Here is a 10882-nt window from a genome sequence, read left to right as displayed (position 1 = left end):
TGCATTGGAAAGGGTGCAGAGGAGATTCACCAGGATGTTACCTTGGCTGGAGCGCTTCAGCTATGAAGAGAGACTGGACAGGCTGGGGTTATTTTCCTTAGAGCAGAGAAGGCTGAGGGGAGACCTGATTGAGGTGAACAAAATTATGAGGGGCATAGATAGGGTAGATAGAAAGGAACTTTTCCCCTTAGTAGAGGAGTCAATAACCAGGGGGCATAGTTTCAAGGTAAGGGGCAGGAGATTTAGAGGGGATTTGAGGAAAAACTTTTTCACCCAGAGGGTGGTTGGAATCTGGAACTCTCTGCCTGAAAGGGTGGTAGAGGCAGGAACCCTCACAACATTCAAGAAGCATTTAGATGAGCACTTGAAACGCCATAGCATAAAAGGCTACGGACCAAGTGCTGGAAAATGGGATTAGAATAGACAGGGCTTGATGGCCGTCGTGGACACGATGTGTCTTTCTGTGCTGTATAACTCTATGACTAAGATAGAGACCATCTGTTCAGCTTCCTCTGTGTCTACCCCTCGTCCCTTTGCCCGCCAAGCCAAATCTCCTGCAGGAACGCCCCCACCTGCCCTAACGTGAACCCACTCTCTAGTTTTTCATCCATCTCATCCATGCCCCCTCTGATCTTATCCATGAGACACACCTCTTGATCCGTTGACTCCACTCTCAGTAAAATCACCCCATTCCCAATATTACAGTGCCTAGTGGTTATGGTATTGGATTAGCAACCCAGAGGTTATGAGTTTATGGCAAGTTGTGAAATTGAATTCAATAAATCTGGTAATTTATGTGCTAGCACCATAAAATGACCATTAAAACTTCAGGATTATCGTAAAAACCCAATTGGTTCACTAATGTTCTTTACAAATCGCCTTCATCATTCTTCGAAAAAAAACACCCTCGATCCCTTATAACAACAGGAAATGCTGGAAAAACTCAGCAGGCCAGGCAGCATCGGTGGAGAGAGAAACAGAGTTAACGTTTCAGGTCGATGACCTTTCGTCAGACGATCAGATCATCGACCTGAAACGTTAACTCTATTTCTCTCTCCACCGATGCTGCCTGACCTGCTGAGTTTTTCCAGTGTTTCCTGTTGTTATTTCGGATTTCCAGCATCCGCAGTATTTTGCTACCCTCGATCCCTTTGTCTTTTCAGTCTAATTCCCCAACACCAGCCTTTCATCATCAAAGCCCTTGAATGTGTTGTCGCCTCCCAAATCCCCACCCATCACTTGTGCAACTCCCTATCTGAATCTCTCCAATGAGCCTTCTGCTCCTCCAACAGCACTGAAATGGCCCTAACCAAGGTCATGAATGACAATCTCTGTGACTAAAACCACGGTGCAATATCTCTCTGTCCTCAACCACACTCTTCTCAAATCTCTCCTCTGTTGTTCAGCTTGGTAGGACTGCCCTCACTTGGTTACACTTACATCCAAGTATAGTCCGAGAATGTCTAGCAATGGCTTCTCTTCCTGCCCCTGCACCATCACTTCAGGAATTCCCTTGGTCCCTTCCTCTTCCTCATCTACATGCTGTCCATTGACAACATTATCCACAGACATGGGGTCAGCTTCCAGATTTCCACTAATGATGTCCAGCTCTATCTCTCCTCCACCTCTCTCAACCCCCTACACTGCCTCTGTGCAAGTCTAACATCCAGTCTTCGATGCCCTGCAATTTCCTCCAATTAAAGATTGGGAAGACTGATGCCATTGTCTTTGGCCTGCACAACAAACCCTTGCAGCTGACTCCTTCCCCTTCCCAGCCACTGTCTCAGGCTGGACCAGAGGGTGCATGCCATCAGCATTCTATTTGACCTCACACTGAGCTTACAAAAGCACATCCTCTCCATCACTAATACTGCCAACTTCCACTTTTATAACATTTCGCACCTCCACCGCCAACTCAGCCCATCTCCCACTGAAACCCTTAGTCATGCCTTTGTCAGCTCTAGACTCGACTATTCCAATGCTGTCCTGGCTGGCCTCTCTTCTTCCATCCTTCATAAACTTCAGATCACCCAAAACTCTGCTGCCCGTGTCCTATCCCACACAAAGTCCTACTCGCCCCTCTGCCCTTGCACTGGCTCAAATTTAAGATTCTCATCCATGTGTTTAAATTTCTCCATGGCTTTGCCCCTCTCTATCCCTGTTACCTCCCCTGAGTGTAGCCTCTTGTGCTTTCCATCTCCTTCACCCTGCCATTGCAGTTGTTCTTTCTGTCACCTAGGCTCCACGCTCTGGAATTCCCTCCTTAAATCCCTCCACCTCCTTTAAGACCCTCCTTAAAACCCAGATAGTTACCCCTCTGTTAGAGCATGTTTTTTATTTATGATAATATGCTGGGGTAGAGTTTGGGCTTTGGGCACAATCGACGATCCGGGCGCAAATTGTGCCAGTTTTGAGAAGTGTTCTTTTCCCCCTCAAGTTTCCACTCACTCCTTTGCGTATCGTCGAACGCAAAATCTGTCACGAACCGGCGCAATTGGGCAGCGTTTTAGAATGTAATTTTTATTGTTAAAAATTGTTCCTTTAAAAATATTCTGTGATCTATTTAAGAGTGGTAACTTTGATTAATACAGCTCAAAATGGGTTTGTCACAAAAAATAAGCATTTTAATCAGTGTCTGGTCCACCACTTGTGAGTAACCCAATTTTAAATAACTGAAAATGACTTTAAAAAAACTATACAGAACGATTTGCTAGTTATATTGGTGTATAGTAGTCAGTTTCTTAGTAAATTTTTGAAAATTATATTCTAAAGCATTTAAAATGTGCCTATTAGTGTGCTAGCCCCTTAAAAAAAGCTTAATTTTATAGAGTCTCCTCGAAGGCCACAAACAGGTGCAATTAGCGGAAACTCGCAATGGTGATTAATTCAGTCTGGGGGCGGGGCCAGCTTCTGGCGCGATGTTTTTTAAACTTGAGCAAAAGATCGCGGAAACTCAAGTTGCGCGGAACATAATTTGCACTTAAAATTCCACAATCTTTTGCACTGGTTTGGACGATTTTGAGCAAACTGCGCTGAGAAAACCAGCAGAACCTAGCGGAAATTCCAGCCCATTATATCTATTCCTCAAAAATCAATAATAATAATAATTATTCAACTTTATTGTCATTGTACAATGCACAATGAAATGTGATCTTGCAAGCTCCCATGAGTCCAGTACAAATAACATTAACATTAAACGTAAATAGCACCGTCCTGGGAGAAGCAAAGCCGCTGCGTCTGTGCGCACCGCCATTCCATTTCCACCATTCCTCCTGTCCGACAATCTTCAGCCCAACGCCCGGGCCTGCTCACCAGCCGCCCCTCCCGGGGCTCCTTCCGTGACCTTCTCACCAACCGCCCCTCCTCGGGGCTCCTTCCGTGACCTTCTGCACCTGGTCTTCCCTGATGGTCAACCCTCCAGGTACTAACCAGGCCTGGCTCTGCTTAGCTTCCAAGCCTTGCCAGTGACCCTGTCCCTAGTCTTGTTTAAATGCTGATGTCAGAGTTCGTAGATTTTTTAAACATGCAGTACAGTACAGGTACTTAAAAGATAGTACTTATAACACTTGGTTGGGGACTCAAATGCATTACAGTTTAGAGCTTAGTATTCAGGTTCATTAAACCTTATGAATCCAAATCCCATTTAAAAAAAATAATTTTCTGAGCTACAAGTTCCTTATCAAAATGTTCATATATGGTAAGCTACACAGATCTGATCACATCTTGTTCACATCTAATGGGTAATTTTATAATACTTCTATTGAATGACATGGCCAAAGATGTAAACATCTTGCTTTCTGCACTCTCATAAATACAACTCTGTACAAAGAGAATCTAATTGGACCATTGCCTTATCAATTTCTTCAGTTAATAAGCTAATATCCTTACTAACAAGCTCTTTTCCATTGGGCTAACAAAATCAGTATAACTCCCTTATTTCATTATTTTACATATTTTCCCGTTACATATAATTGCTATTCCACAAAGTGTAACTACTAATTATAAGTCTGTCTTTGATTCTGTACCATTCAGCACCAGCTTGATCCCCACATTCTACAGAAACCTTTCATTAGAAAGATGGTTACAAAGATGTTTTCCTTTGCAAGACTAAGCGTGGTCCTTGCACCCATTGTCAATGATTACAATTTCCCTCAAACTTAAGAACCAGTATAAAATGGTATGTCTCCAATTAAGTTCTGTCATTAAGCAGGTACTAACTTCATATTCCTTACTTAAAAAAGTCTAGAGGCTAACATTACTTAATATAAAGAAAAATCAATAGCAGTTTTATATTAGCACACTTCGTCAGTCTGATTAACCTTTTTCTTACACCTCCAATTTCTCCTCCTTTGCCTTTGATAACGGCATTATATAAATGCAAGATATTATTGTTGGTCAACTATTTCTGTTATATTGTTGTGGTTGTGTTGCCGCATCACCCTTCCGCACCCCCCCCCCCGACCCCCCCGCCAGTAGTGTGTACAGACATTGTTGTCAGTCAGTAGACATTAGAAAGAGTTCATAGATGTCTGATGGATTTTGAAATTGCCGAAAAGATGACATAGTAAATGTCCTAGAATTTGTCTTAAGCTTTTCAAATGTTATTGCTAATCTCAAGGATTTCCCAGTTCATCATACATTATCAATTTATTTGAGACACCAAGACAAATGCAGTAATAGAGGTTTTACCAATCAACAATCAGAAGGTGTGTGTACAAACTGATTTTATTTTCTGAGATAATTTGAGCCAAACCTCCAATGTTTTGCTTTTATGTAGTAGAAAGGAAATCATATAATGCTACAACACAGAAACAACCCAATTGGCCCATCAAATCTGCAAGGCGTTTTTATCTACATGGACCACCGATTCTAATCTCACTCTCCTGTTTGCTCCACATACCCTTCAATATTTCTTTAATCCCCATTCGCCTGAATTTAAGGGCCCTGCTTGAACAATGGTTTATGGCAGAGAATTCCACATTCTAATCACCCTCTGTGTGAAGACTATGGCCACAATTTTGCCAGCGCTCAGAGAGCGGGTTTTGAGGTGGGTCAGAGGTTAAATTCGATTTGATTGATGGCGGGTTCCGATCCCGCTGTCAACCCGCCTCCAAACAGCTTTCCCAAGTGTCAGGCCCCTGACTTGTGAATGGGTCCAACACCTAGTGGCAGGAAGAGGATTAAAGGCAATTACTTGCCAGCAGTTTTCAGCCTGTTTTGGGATTTTGCCACTTATGGATCGGGTTTCCCGACGTCCGGACACCACGCCAGGTAAGTGTGGCATGTTGTGAGTCTGGTGTAATGTTTATGAAGAGATGACAGCTGCAGAAGTGGTGTGAAGGATCCAATGTTGCACATGGTGAGTTTCAGAGCAAAGAAAATGTTGGGTACTGCATTTTTAAAACATTTACAGATTTCTTTAGCTTACAAGTTTTTAAATCCAACTATATGTCCAGTGCCACCTCATTGGGAGAACACCTCTCACCAGTGACAGATCGCTTCTGTCACCTCACCTGCAGCTGCCATCTATTCCAGCATATGGAGGGAGTCATTAGAGAGCCTGGGTGCAAGAGGTCACCTTTGTGCAGTGATTATCAGTGTTTTCAGCACCTCAGTGCTGTCAAACACTGAGAAATCAACTGTCAAAATAAAATTGTGCACTGTCCCTTTAAAGAAACCGGCAGATGACGCATCATCAAATGATGTCATCAGACCGGCTTCCTGTTAATTGGCCGGCAAGCCCGCAGGGCTAAACAAGGTCAATCAAGCTAAATATTCCAACTGCAACCTAAGGTCTTCCGCAATTTCAAACATTATCTACTTGCTTTTCTATTCTATGATTCTAGATATAAAACCAATGATTCTGTTAGTCTTTTTTATGATCTTAGCTACTTGTTCTGATAACTTTGATAATGTGTACCTGCATAGTTGGGTTCCTGTACTCCATTTAAGATCATACCATTTAAGGTATATTTTCTTCTATTCATACTTCCAAAATATATTCCTTCACATTCTTCTGCATTGAACTACATCCATTACCTATCTGCCCAATCTGGTAGCCTATCTGTGTTCCCCTGCAGTCTTTCACAATCCTCGTCATGATTTGCTATACCCTATAATTTGGTGACCCAAAAAATTTCAATATTCTTTCCCCAATTCCCCAATCCAGATCATTATAATGAATAAGAGTGGTCCCAATAGAGAACGCTTGCATCTTTCCAGTTTGAGATACTTCCTTTTATCCCAAACTTTCCTTTCTGCTCTCCCACAATCTCTAGCCTTGTGACTACATTCCCCTTAATTCCATGTGCCATTATCTTTCCATGCATCTCTTATGTGGCAGCTTATTAAATACTTTAAATATCTATATAAAAGACATCAACTGCATTTCCATTGTCTATTCTCTGTTATTTCTTTAAAATGCAGTTAGTTAACCCCTTGATTACTGGATGTCTTCCAAAATATGTTTTTGTACCATGTATGTGGTCAGAAAATTTATGATTGTTAGTGCAAATCTCACACCACTATAACAATTGTACGTCAATCACTTTTTTGATGACCACACTGACCATTGCACAGATCACCTGGGTGTCAGCTATGGCTCAGTTGGTAGCATGCTCGCCTCTGAGTCAGAAGGTTGTAGGTTCAAGCCCGTCCAGAACTTGAGCACAAAATCCAGTGCTGAGGGTGTGCTGCACTGTCGGAGGTGCCGTCTTTTGGATGAGATGTTAAACCACGGCCCCATCTGCTCTCTCAGGTGGATGTATAAGATCCCACTATTTCAAAGAAGAGAAGGGGATTTCTTCTCGGTGCCCAGGCCAATTAATTGGCATTCCTCAACCAACATCACGAAAACAGATTATCTTGTCATTATGTCATTGCTGTTTGTGAGACATTGCTATGCACAAATTGGCTGCTGCATTTCCTATATTCCAACAGTGAAAGTACTTTGTTTGCTGTAAAGCGCTTTTATTTGGGATAGCCTGAGGTTGTGAAAGGCATATAAATGCAAGTTCTTTCTTTTATCACACTATGCCTATTCCCTAACATATGCTTAATGTTCATCTGCTTGTGCTTTAACAGATTATTTGCATGGGAGACTCAAATTTTCTAATAAATGTGTGTATCTGTATTCATAGCATTAGGTTAATGGTGATGCAACCACAGAGCGAAAGTGTACAATATGTGGTCACAATTGTACCCCAAAAAAAGTTTTGCATTTTATTTTTGTAACAAATGTAGTATCCACTCTGTTCATTCTAGCTGAAATTGTGGAGGAATGAGAATACTTTAAATAAAACTATTACCATATTTTGATCTAAAATGTTGGTGACATTTGAAAATTCAAAATGGTGGCTCTATGGACATTACTTAGTCCAGAGTTTATATGGTAAACTAGTCTTAAAAAAGTGATGGTATGGAAAGCAAAGTAACTTGCAGCCATCTACATGGTTGGATAACGTACCTGTTGTCTTATGATGTTCAGACCCTTACAATCTGTAAATTTTGTTGAGGCATAAAAAATATAATTGCAAATCTACTGAAATGAGCAGAGCTGTCTTAAAAAATATATTTTTTAATGATGGGATTCACAGAAAGTGGATACTACATTTGTTAGAAAAATAAAATCACCGTCCTTGAAAGTAAATAAAATTTGGCAGATCTGCTTCTTGCCTTGTATCTGCTTGGTCTCTCTTCTGCAGGAATATACCTGAAATAAAACAATGAAATGCAAAACTTTTTTTGGGGTACAATTGTGACCACATATTGTATATTTTCACTCTGTGGTTGTATCACCATTAACCTAATGCTATGAATACAGATACACGCATTTATTAGAAAATTTGAGTCTCCCATGCAAATAATTTGTTAAAGCACAACGCTCACCCGCCCACCCCCTTACTTGTCATTATTTTACACAGCATCAGTTCTGGTAAGAAAGAGAACCAGTCTAGACATGTGGCTAAACACATGAGCAGCTTCCAAAAATACCTAGTCTGAAAGGAACAAGTCACGTTAACAAGTTTGGCAAAGATTCAACAGAGTAACTGACAGAGAGCAGGATTGTACGGTTATGTGGCCTGCCTTCACAAGTAAATAATTGTAATATTCCACTGCTATCAAGTTTATTTTAGTTACACCATGTATGGTAGTAGGAGTTAATGCGGGTTTTCTGAGGAAAATTACTCCCGTTTCATTGCAGAGAGACAGGAGAGTAAATGAAATCCCCACAGACAATATTGACCAATGCTAGTCCTCTTGTTTTTGTCCTTTTGTTTAGAATCTAATTGTAGAAATAATTTGGAGAAGTTTTGGAGTGTAAACCTAAACATTTTAAGTGCAATTCACTATATTGATGTGTTCAATACACGAATAGTCTTGTGTAAACTTTGAAACAATTTGAATATCTATTATGGTCTACCAGCCACCTCACTTCAATTGTTTGTATTTTTGTATGCTGCCCATGCCCTTTCCTGAATTGCTCCCAACTAGCTAGACTCCTCAAAATGGTCCTTTTTATGCAGCCATCTCAATTCTGTGCAAGTGGTGCTTGCATAACCTTTACAAAGTGATCTTGGCGTTTGTCAACTTTTGCATGACTTTTCCACACTATGTCATCATTTAAAATCTTTTACGCAATTCTTCTGACATCTTAAGGCTTTGAACATAAGAAGTAAGAGCAGGAGTAGGCCATACGGCCTTGAATATACTCAAAGACTCAGCATTCACAGCCCTCTGGGGCAGAGAATTCCAAAGATTCACAACCCTCTGAGTGAAGAAATTCTTCCTCATCTCAGTCTTAAATGGCCTACCCCTTATCCTGAGACTATGCCCCCTAGTTTTAGATACTCCAGCCAGGGGAAACAACCTCTCAGCATCTACCTTGTCAATCCCCTTCAGAATTATGTATGTTTCAATGAGATCACAACTCATTCTTCTAAACTCCAGAGAATACAGGCCCATTCTACACAATCTCTCATCATACGACAGCCCTCTCATCCCAGGAATCAATCTAGTGAACCTTTGTTGCACCGCCTCAAAGGCAAGTATATCCTTCCTTAGATAAGGAGACCAAAATTGTGCACAGTACTCCAGGTGTGGTCTCACCAAGGCCCTGTACAATTGTAGCAAGACTTCCTTATTCTTATATTCCAACCCCCTTACAATAAAGGCCAACATGCCATTTGCCTTCCTTATTGCTTGCTGTACCTGCATGCTAGCTTTCTGTGTTTCATGCACGAGGACACCCAAGTCTCTCTGAACACCAACATTTGAAAGTTTCTCACCATTTAAAAAATATTCTGTTTTTCTATTCTTCCTACCAAAGTAAATAACCTCACATTTCCCTACATTATACTCCATCTGCCACCTTACTGCCCACTCACTTAGTCTATCTATATCCCTTTGCAGACTCTTTGGGCTGGATTTTACTCACCGGGACGCGTTGGGGGTGGGACTGCTGCCTTCTGGGTTCTGTTAACAGGCAGTTAAGTGGCTATAATCCTCTTCCTGCCGCTAGGAGTTGGGTCCCTGCGCAGATCAGGAACCCAACTCTCAGGAAGATTGGTTGGAGGCGGGTTGGGGACCCACTCCCATTTTGGGGGATTTTCCCAGCCGTCCTGCCTCCTCAGGGTTGCTAAAATCCAGCCCTTTGTGTTCTCCTCACAGCTTACTGTCCCACCTACCTGTGTATCATCAGCAAACTTGGATACATTACACTTGGTCCCTTCATCTAGGTCATTAATATAAATTGTAAATAGCTGAGGCCCCAACACTGATCCTTGCGGCACCCCACTAGTTACAGCCTGCCATCCTGAAAAAGATCAGTTTATCCCTACTCTCTGTTTTCTGTCCGTTAACCAATCCCCTATCCATGCTACTATATTACCCCCAACCCCTTGAGCCCTAATCTTGTGTAATAACCTTTTATGTGGCACCTTATCAAATGCCTTTTGGAACTCCAAATATATTACATCCACTGGTTCCCCTTTATCTACCCTGCTAGTTACATCCTTAAAAAACTATAATAAATTTGTCAAACCCGATTTCCCTTTCATAAAACCATGTTGACTCTGCCTAATCATGTTATGATTTTCTAAGTGACTTGATACCACTTCCTTAACAATGGATTCCAGCATTTTCCGGCCGATTGATGTCAGGCTAACTGGCCTGTAGTTCCCTGTTTTTTCTCTTCCCTCCTTTCTTGAATAGCGGTGTTACATTTGCGACCTTCCAATCCACTGGGACCATTCCAGAATCTAGGGAATTTTGGAAGATCAAAACCAATGCATCCACTATCTCTTCAGCCACCTCTTTTAGAACCCTAGGATGTCGGCCGTCAGGTCCAGGGAATTTGCCGACTTTTAGTCTCATTAGTTGCTCCAGTACTTTTTCTCTACTTATATTAATTACGCTAAGTTCCTCACCGTCATTATACCCTTGGTTCCCCACCATTTTTGGTATGCTTTTTGTGTCTTCTACTGTGAAGACAGATACAAAATATTTGTTTAACGTTTCTGCCATTTCCTTATTCCCCATAATAATTTCTCCTGTCTCAGCCTCTAAGGGACCAACGTTTACTTTTGCTACTCTTTTCCTTTGTAGTTCCCTTATTTTCTAGAACTGGACTTCAAAGAGCTTTTTCTTCCTTCTGTTTCAGTTACATTCTCTCAGTCCTTCCTGAGTTCCCTTACAGTAGCCCCGTTTACAATTTTGGGTCTTTTTTTTAATCCTTCTGAATTTAGGTTTTTGGCTTTCAAATTTTATGTCACTCTTACAAGCGAGTCCTAGCTCCCTATGTCTGAGAGAAGCTCCATTAGTCTTGGAATTTAGTTAAACTTGAAGTAATGTGCCAAGGGTAATGACAGAAACAACCTTTCTG

This window comes from Somniosus microcephalus, chromosome 14 (genome assembly GCF_052327205.1).
Source record: "Somniosus microcephalus isolate GS21.2 chromosome 14, FLI_Smic_1.0, whole genome shotgun sequence".
Lineage (NCBI taxonomy): Eukaryota > Metazoa > Chordata > Chondrichthyes > Squaliformes > Somniosidae > Somniosus > Somniosus microcephalus.
The sequence above is the reverse complement of the archived record's forward strand: the minus strand, read 5'-3'. Positions refer to the sequence as shown.